We start from the raw sequence: 10,503 nt of genomic DNA, 5'->3' as shown, positions 1-10,503 counted from the left end.
TTCTTCCTAATCCCAGTGTGGCTGTTGTGAGTTGGAAACTCTGGGTAGCCCGATGCCCTCACCCATGGGACAGGCCCCCACCCTTTCAGCACACCCCACAGTCAATATCGGATTAAAGCCTTATTTTATCTCAAGTTCTCTGTCGATTTTTCTCTTGGACAGAATTACCAGTCTTCCTCAGCCCCAGTTTGACAATAATGCAACCTTGAAATGATTATCCCAATTTAAAGGTAGTATAGATTCCTGGCTCATTTTTATGAACATAAACTTGTGTGCCCTTTGTTCTTAAAAACCATGTATGGGTCTCTTGCCAGGCATCCTCATTAGCTTGACATCATCTTTAAACCCTGCCTGGCAATCCCTGATGCCCAGGGAAGACAGGGCAACCTGGAAGTCCAGCTACTTCCTTAAGAGCATCCAATTCCTGCATGATTATCCAAGATACTTCACTGTGGGAGGAGACAATGGGGCCTCCAGGCAGATGCAGCGAACTGGTGCTGGTGGGCAAGAACACCAAGATATGCAGCCCATGGGGGGGGGGCGGGGCATGTGGAAAAGAACCCAGCTCTGGAGAAACTGCTGCCTCACATCCAGGGGAACATGGGCTTCGTGTTCACCCAGGAGGAGCTCACTGAGATTAGGGACATGCTGCTGGCCAATGATGTGCTGGCTCCACCTGGGCTACTGTCATCACCCAGAATGAGGTCACTGTGCCAGTTTAGAACATTGGTCTGGGGCCAGAGAAGACCTCTTTCTCTCAGGCATTAGGAATCACCACTAAAATCTCCAGAGGTACGACTGAAATTCTGGGTGATGTACAGCTGATATAAACTGGAGACAAGCAGGAGCCGGTGAAGCAACACCACAGACCACGCTGAATATCTGCCCCCTTCGGCTGATCATCTAGGTGTTTGACAGAGGTGGCCTTTACAACCGGAAGTGCTTGACATCACAGAGCTGACTTCTGCACTCCTGCTTCCTAGAAGGTGTCCCAAATAGAGCCACCGTTACCCTACTACTGACTCAGCCACACACTGTATCATCAGTGGATACAAGTGGGTCCTGGCTTGGTCTGTGGAGACTGAATATACCTTCCCACTTGCTGAAAAGGTAAGGCCTTCTGGGCTGATCCATCTGCATTTCTGGCTGCTGTCTCTGTGGCTACTACCACCAGGGCTGCAGCCCCAGCAGAGGCTGAAGCAAAGGAAGAGTTGGAAGAATCAGATGAGGGTATGGGATTTGGTCTCTTTGACTAACCCCCCCTCTCATAGCAACCAACTCAGCCAGCTTGATAAACAAAGAAATAAAGGCTTACGTCTCTTAAAACAACAACAAAATGGCTAAGATTAAAAATTCAGGGGACAGCAGATGTTGGCGAGGATGTGTAGAAAGAGGAACACTCCTCCACTGCTGGTGGGGTTGCAAATTGGTACAACCACTCTGGAAATCAGTCTGGCGGTTCCTCCGAAAACTGGGCACCTCACTTCCAGAAGATCCTGCTATACCACTCCTGGGCATATACCCAGAGGATTCCCCACCATGTAATAAGGATATATGCTCCACTATGTTCATAGCAGCCCTATTTATAATTGCCAGAAGCTAGAAAGAACCCAGGTATCCCTCAACAGAAGAGTGGATGCAAAAAATGTGGTATATATACACAATGGAGTACTATTCAGCCATTAGAAACAATGAATTCATGAAATTCTTAGGCAAATGGATGGAGCTAGAGAACATGATACTAAGTGAGGTAACCCAGACTCAAAAGATGAATCATGGTATGCACTCACTAATAAGTGGATATTAACCTAGAAAACTGGAATACCCAAAACATAATCCACACATCAAATGAGGTACAAGAAGAACGGAGGAGTGGCCCCTTGTTCTGGAAAGACTCAGTGAAGCAGTATAGGGCAAAACCAGACTAGGGAAGTGGGAAGGGTTGGGTGGGAAAACAGCGGGAGGGAAGGGGGCTGATGGGACTTTCGGGGAGTGGGGGTCTAGAAAAGGGGAAATCATTTGAAATGTAAATAAAAAATAAATAAACAACAACAACAAAAAACCCAAACAAAAACCAAACCTAATCAACCGACTAAACAAAAAACCATGCATGAACTTTAAAAAAAAATGAATTCCTTTATTTTTGCCATGTAGACTTGTCTGCATCTCGAGATGACTTCAAATTTTATTTTTTCAGAGATGTGACTTTCTGTATTTGGCATTAGGCACTTTAATTTTGGACTATGACCATTTCTCTGCTTTACGCCTACACTCCCTTCCCTGACAGTCATATGCACACATGCACGTTGACTGCACATGCACCACACTCAATAAAAAGCCACCATTCCCATGGAAATGGTCTAAATGGGAGCTAGCTGGTTAGCAGGAGCCCCCAGCTGGAGACCCCCAGTGTTACCAAATGATACCAACCTCTCCCTTGGAAATGGGCCACAAGCTTGGCCATGAGCCCCACAGGCCTTATCAGTTTTGTGCTCTGCTGTCTACTCCTTAATGAAATCACTGTGTTTGGCAGCCCCTCAGCAGGCGCCTGAGTACTTCAGCTTCTCACTGGATTTCCTGTTGACCTTGACCTCCTTGGCTCTGACTGGAAAAGTAGCTTGCAGACTTTCTTGTGCGACTTCACCCTTGCCTCCTCCAGATTCCCTCTTAGGACACAACAAACACACACATCTCCTCTCTGTTATCCCACATTCCTGGCTGACTGTGTGTGTCACCTTGACATACACAAGACCATCAGAGAGTAAGGGACCTCACTTGAGGAAATGCCTCCATAAGATCCAGCTATAACACATTTTCACAATTAGTGATCCTGTGGGGAAGGCCCAGCCCATTGTGGGCGGTACCATCCCTGGGCTGGTGGTCCTGGGTTCTGTGAGAAAACAAACTGAGCAAGCCCTATGAAGCAAGCCATAAGGAGCATTCCTCCATGGCCTCTGCATCAGCTCCTGCCTCCGGGTTCCAGTCCTGCTTAAGTTCCTGTTCTGATTTTCTCCAATTATGGTTTATGATCTGGAAGTGTAAGTTGAATAAACCCTTTCCTCCCCAGCTGGCTTTTTGGTCACGTTGTTTTGTCACAGTAATGACGAATAAAACACCTACTGAAGTCTTCAGCTGGGGAGAAGCCCTGGGGCATCTGAGTCACATTCTAGCAGCAGCAGAGATGACTGTGAAATCTAAATGAGCAGCGCCCAGGAGAGACTGGTCCCTTTCATTCTCCATGAAATGGGACAGGAGGTAAGAGGGTGCAAAGCTGAAAGAACCAGCTATGGAATGTGGAGGAGGTTCAAGTTTTCTTTTACCACATGGTAAATCACTAAACCTTTCTGGGATTCACTTCCCACTCACTGCCTACCCCTGTCCTCTGACCACCTTCACTGAAACGGGAGTTATGGCATCTACCATTTTAGAGCTTACAGAAGGAGCTTAAATCCTTTAGCATCGAAGGATGTGGCTAACCCACATTAGGGACTTGTGGTGGTTCACATTGATTGTCAACTTTCGGGAATTTAGAGTCACCTAGGAGAGATCCCTGGGCATACCCATGAGAGATTATCTGGATGAGGTTAATTGAAGCACATTCACTTTCTGTGGACAGGGATGGCTGTGGGTGAGTGGGCAAGCACTGTGTCTCCTGGGCTGGATAAAAGGAGGATGTTGAGCTGAGGGGAGTGCTCATTTCTTTGAGTATAGACACTGTGAACAATGCTCCGCACGCCTGCTGCCCCAGGATGAATCTGACCCTTGAACCATGAGCCAAAATAAATCTGCTATGTCTTAAAGTTGCTTTTGTCAGACATTTGATCCCAGCAATATGAAAAATAATGGCTACAGGGCCATACTCATTTAACTGAGGATCTTAAGCTATGGGATATTTGTTCGCTGTGAGAACACCCATGATGTCTATTTTGTGTGAACACATTTCATAGCTGGGTTCTTGTTATGTGACAGTAGCTCCTATTTTCCTACCTGGGTCTTGGGAATTTTTTCTTTTTTTTTCTTTCTTTTTTTTTATTCGATATAATTTATTTACATTTCAAATGATTTCCCCTTTTCTAGCCCCCCACTCCCCGAAAGTCCCGTAAGCCCCCTTCTCTTCCCCTGTCCTCCCACCCACCCCTTCCCACTTCCCCATTCTGGTTTTGCCGAATACTGTTTCACTGAGTCTTTCCAGAACCAGGGGCCACTCCTCCTTTCTTCTTGTACCTCATTTGATGTGTGGATTATGTTTTGGATATTCCAGTTTTCTAGGTTAATAACCACTTATTAGTGACGGAATTTTTTCATTAAGGATTCTAAGATGTGTTTTTGGTGTGTACACTAGTATGGATCTCATCAACCATTTATCTGAGTGATAGTCTAGCCCAGTTCTTTGAGTCCTCCAGATGTAGTCTGTTCCCTCCCCATTAACCCATGTGCTGTGACTGCCTGTACCATGGTATTAAGAGGTGACCAAGTTATAAGGTCTCTGCTCCCATGAGTACATGACTATCTTTCTTGAGAGGGTGGGCGAAGTCTCTACCTATGAGTTGGGTACTCTGAAACTGGATCAGTTACTGTACAAGTGTGTTTTTGTGGAACACATTTTCCACTAGTGTTCTGGTGCCCCTGCGGTCACCTGTGGTCACTAGCACATCAGATCCTGCCACAGGACACACAAGAGAGGCTGGGATGTCATCCCTGGGGGACACAATTAAAAAATGAATGTTTCCAATGTGACTCCTTACCATGCTTTTGAATTCCACTACTGTGATCCCCTTCTTGTTTACAAATCCTTTAGACCCAGGTATGTGGTCTACAGAAAATGGACTAAGATGCCTATGGTTGTGTAGCTCAGCCCAGCCCATTCTGGATGCCCAAGAAGGCCAATTACCACTGGGTTTGAGAAACAACTACTTTTATATTTTTATTGAGTTTTAAAGTTTCAGAGCATCATATAACAGCAACATGTCTAACCTATTGGATACATACATATATCCAATATATAGGCAGTCACAGCACATGGGTTAATGGGGAGGGAATATATATATGTATGTATTATATATATATATATGTGTGTGTGTGTGTGTGTGTGTATGTGTGTGTGTGTGTAATTTTGTGCCTGATTTATAGATTAGGAAGATATGCCTTTCCCAGAGGAAAATTTCCAAAGGTTGGTTAGTGGATTGAAGCCAGATATCCACCTTTCCCAGCATCTTCCCCGGAGTGTACATGTGATAGTCTTCAGGTTTAGATTGAGGGGTGCTCTGCCTTCTAAGTGTACTATACTACACTCATCACCTTTAAAGTACTGTGCTTGCCTGGTGTGTGGGATGATATCACAAAGCCTTGTCCCTTCAGATCTGAGTAGTTTCTCTGGCTTGTCTCAGTTGGAGTCTATAATGTTCTGTCAGCAGAGGATGTCAGTGCCTTTTGACAGGGTTTGTGTGGACAGTGACAGTGTTGAGTGTGACAGCAGCCAGGATCTACTCAGGACTTTCAAAGGCACTGGGTAACTCCTCCTCAACTCTCTCTTAATGAACTTCATTCATATCGATGAAAAACTCCTGTGCGGATAGCATGCCCCTCACTCTGGGAAAGAAGATGGGGAAGCAATGTAACCTGTTCAGGGTCACTTAACAACATATGTAAAAAGGCAGGATCAAAATTCAGGTCCAAGAACCCATATACTGCCTTTGTAGTAGCAGCCTAAACTTTTAATGGACAAACCTATTCAACAACATTATTCTGCATGCTATATGTCCAGTACTCTAATAAGACCTGTCCCTGCTGGCCATACACACTAAAGTTCATGAGACTTCACTGAGGCACGCCATTCCAAATCTATCATCCAAGAGTTAATAGTAGAGAGGGATACAAGTAACTGTGAGACAGGAGCAGCTAACTTCACAATAGAGCCAGGGACTGCATCCTACAGAAATATAAGAAAAAGAAGCAGTTCTTAGAAGAATCAAAGGATGCTCCAAGGAAAATAATAGTTCCTTTACGTGCCCAAAAGAGGTGGTGTATTTTTAGAAACAGGTGTTGTTTTTTACATCTTTCCATGGCCGACACAGAGGAACAGGGAAGAGAGTGTCACTTTAACAAGGGCACTGGCGACATGGCTGCTGGGTAGGAGCAGGTTACTGCTTGTCCAGAGGATTCCCACTGGGTTCCACCACTCACACTGGGCAGCTTACAGCTGCCTGGAAGTGTAGCACCAGGGCACCCATGCCCCTCTACACATGTCCACAGGCTTCTGGCCACAGGTGGTGTACATTCAAGCACATACTCTACACAACGAAAAGGAAAACCAAAGTCTCAGAAAGTTGAATTGGCTACTGAAAGAAAGAGGCATACACGGTATTTTAAGTAGGGAAATGCTCCTTTGAGAGTCAACTTTGAGAGATCATTCTGATAAGTGAAAATTGGTTAGCCAAGGAGCAGTGGTAGGGAACACTAGTGGGGTATCATCAAAGTCCATTATTAAAAGGATGTAGGTATAGGGAGATAGCTTACTGCCTAAATCCCTTGCCTTAAAAGTTCTAGGATCAGAGATCAGGGCCTCAGAGGCTTCCTAAAAGCCAGTAGGCAAGTGACACTTCTGTGGTCCCAGCACAGCAGAGGCAGAGGAGCCTCTGAAGCAAGCTTCCTAACCAAACCAGATGACATTGTGAGCTTCCTATTCCAGAAGAGAGTCCGCCCCAGTGCAAAAGGTGGAGAGTGAGACAGAAAGAGACTGAATGCCACTCTTAGACTTCTACATGCATACATGTGCACATATGTCATATACATGTTCATGCTTGTCCTCTGACCGCTATTTGAACACACTATACACACACATACACACATGCACACATGCACACATACACATACATACATGCATCGCCACCATACACAGACACAAACACAACTATGGGGCCTGATCTAAGACTAGAAATTAACAGGCAAGGAAAGATAGTTTTGAGACACACTGGATGGAATTTGCTCTTTGGAAGGAAGATGGGAGAGATGGAGAGAGTGAATTGATGCTTTTTTCTCAAGCTTGGGGAGAACAAGTAAACAGTTTTTTGTCTCAACAGTACAGTAAGATGAGAGATTGAACAATAAGAACTACAGCTTTTGCTTTCATCTTAAGATATCTATATAGCGATGTCTAAAGGCATTTGAGTTTAAAGTTAGAAGGAACATTTACAGATTCTTTCATGATGCCCAAAATATGTATTATAGGTCAATGTCTCTGATGAGCCTGGATGCAAAATTCTCAAAATTGAAAGTCTCTTGACTTTCAAATCAAATTCAAGAGCACAGTAAAAGGATCATCCACCACACTCATTTCAGAGATGCAGGGCTGATTCAACATATGTAAGTTAATAAATATAAACTACCACATGGACCCAGGGATAGAAACAACATGATCCCCTCAATAGATGCAGAAAAGGCCTTTGACAAAATCTAACATCAATTCATCACAAATACCCTAGAGAACTTGGGCATACAGTTCACATATCTCAGGGCAATAAAGGCAAAAATGAGCAAGCATACAGTCAACATCTTGCATGCACCACCACCACATGGTATAGAGTTTGGAGTCTTAGCTAGAGCCAATAAGGCAAGTGAGGGAGACAAAGGGATACAAATAGGAAAGGAAGACATCTAAAAATCTTTTATTTGCAGATGATGTGATTTTAGACATAAAAGATCTCAACAATCCTATCACAGAACAGCTGATAAACATACATAGCAAGATAGCAGGATACAAAATTAACACACACACAAATTAACACCTTCCTACATAGAGACAACAAATATACCAAAAACGAAATCAGGGAGATAATACTATTCAAAATAACCTCAAAAAAAAAATCTTGGGATGAAAAAAATACAAGGAAGTGAAATATTATGAAAACTTTAACACCTACATATGCTGGCACACACAAAGAAACTCAAGGATAGCTTCTGGTTTCCACCTCTGGATTGGGAGCAGCCTGGGCCACACACCCTGTCCCCAAGCAGTGCAGAGGGCCAGTGGTGCATCCGGAGGCCAGCTGCAGGGAGGCAGCTTGCACTGGTGAGTCCGTCTGACCCGGCAGAGCAGAGGATCCAGTCCAGAGGCCTCTGGCTTGAGCCTTCTGGTCTCCACCTCTGGATCAGAGCAGCCTGGGCCCCGCACCCCTTCTCTAGGCAGTGCGGAGGGCCAGCAGTGCATCCGGAGGCCGGCTGCAGGATGACAGTTTGCATGGGTGAGTCCTGCATTGACAACAAGACCAACTAACACCAGTAAGATCTAGATGCCAAAAGGCAAACGTAGGAACGTTACTAACAGAAATCAAGGCAATATGGCAGCATCTGAACCCAATTCTCCATTAACAGCAAGTCCTGGATACCCCAACACACCAGAAAAACAAGATTTGGATTTAAAAATCACTGGTCATGATGCTGTTACAAGAACACATGAAGGACATAAATAAATCTCTTAAAGAAATTCAGGAGAAAAATGATCAAAAGCTGGAAGCCCTTACAAGGGAAACACAAAAATCACTTAAAGAATTCAGGAGAATATGGGTAAAAAGATAGTAGCCAATAAGGAGGAAATGCAAAAATCACTTAAAGAAATACAGGAGAACTTTGATCAACAGACAGAAGTCATGAAAGAGGAAACACAAAAATCTCTTAAAGAATTACAGGAAAACACAAACAAGCAAGTGAAGAAACTGAGCAAAAACACCCAGGATCTAAAAACAGAAGTAGAAACAACTAAGAAATCACAAAGGGAGACAACTTTGGAGATAGAAAATCTTGGGAAGAAATCAGGGGCCATAGATGCAAATATCAATAACAGAATACAAGAGATAGAAGAAAGAATCTTAGATGCCGAAGATACCATAGAAACCATGGACTCAACAGTCAAAGAAAATGCAAAATGCAAAAAGCTTGTAACCCAAAACATCCAGGAAATCCAGGACACAATGAGAAGGCCATACCTAAGGATTATAGGCATAGATGAGAGCAAAGATTTATAATTTAAAGGGCCAGCAAATATCTTCAATAAAATTATGGAAGAAAACTTCCCTAATCTAAAGAGAGAGATGCCCATGAATATACAAGAAGCCTACAGAACTCCAAACAGACTGGACCAGAACAGAAATACCTCCCGTCACATAATAATCAAAACAGCAAATGTACTAAACAAAGAAAGAATATTAAAGGCAGTAAGAGAAAGAGGCCAAGTAACATATAAAGGAAGACCTATCAGAATCACACCAGACTTCTCACCAGAGACTATGAAAGCTAGAAGATCCTGGGCAGATCTTATGCAGACTCTAAGAGAACACAAATGCCAGCCCAAACTACTATACCCAGCAAAACTCTCATTCACCACAGATGGAGAAACCAAGATATTCCATGACAAAACCAAGTTTACCCAATATTTTACCACAAACCCAGCCCTACAAAGGATAATAGGAAGAAAACACCAATACAAGGAGGGAAACTTCACCCTGGAAAAAGCAAGATAGTAACCTTCTTTCATCAAACCCAAAAGAAGATAACCAATCAAATATAAAAGATAACATTAAAAAAGGCAGGAAGTAATAATCACTATTCCTTAATATCTCTTAACATCAATGGACTCAATGCCCCAATAAAAAGACATAGACTAATGGACTAGATACATAAACAGGATCCTACATTTTGCTGCCTCATTGTCAAAGACAAACACTACCTTAGAGTAAACAGCTGGAAGACAATTTTACAAGCAAATGGTCTCAGGAAACAAGCCGGAATGGCCATTCTAATATCAGATATTAGGTTGACTTTCAACCTAAAGTCATCAAAAGAGGCACTGAGGGCTACTTCTTGCTGGTCAAAGGAAAAACACACCAAGAAGAACCCTCAATCCTGAACATCTATGCTCCAAATGCAAAGGCACCCTCATTCCTAAAAGAAACTTTACTAAAGCTCAAAGCACACATTGCACCTAACACAATAATTGTGGGTGCTTCAACACTGCACTTTCCTCAATGGACCCATCAGGAAAACAGAAACTAAACAGGGACACAGTGAAACTAATTGAAACTTTGGACCAATTATATATTATATATATATATATATATATATATATATGTGTGTGTGTGTGTGTGTGTGTGTATATATATATATATATATATATATATATATATATATATAAAACATTTCACCCTAAAATTTCACCCTAAAGCAAAAGAATATACCTTTTTCTCAGTACCTCATGGTACCTTCTCCAAAATCGACCATATAATTGGTTACAAGACAGACCTCCACAAATATAAGAAGATTGAAATAATCCCATGCCTCCTATCAGATCACTACGGAGTAAAAGTGGTCTTCAATAGCAACAAAAGCAACAGAAAGCCCACATACACATGGAAACCGAACAATACTCTACTCAATGATATCTTGGTCAAGGAAGAAATAAAGAAAGAAATCAAAGACTTTTTAGAATTTAATGAAAATGAAGACACAACA

General features: G+C 42.9%; 1 pseudogene; it reads left to right on the top strand.

The window, feature by feature from the left end:
* The first annotated feature begins 364 nt into the window (after nucleotides 1-364).
* Nucleotides 365-1,256, top strand: LOC127677561 (60S acidic ribosomal protein P0-like; annotated as a pseudogene).
* The last annotated feature ends 9,247 nt before the right edge of the window (nucleotides 1,257-10,503 follow it).

This window comes from Apodemus sylvaticus, chromosome 2 (assembly GCF_947179515.1).
Source record: "Apodemus sylvaticus chromosome 2, mApoSyl1.1, whole genome shotgun sequence".
Classification (NCBI taxonomy): domain Eukaryota; kingdom Metazoa; phylum Chordata; class Mammalia; order Rodentia; family Muridae; genus Apodemus; species Apodemus sylvaticus.
This window is presented reverse-complemented; position numbering and strand designations above follow the sequence as displayed.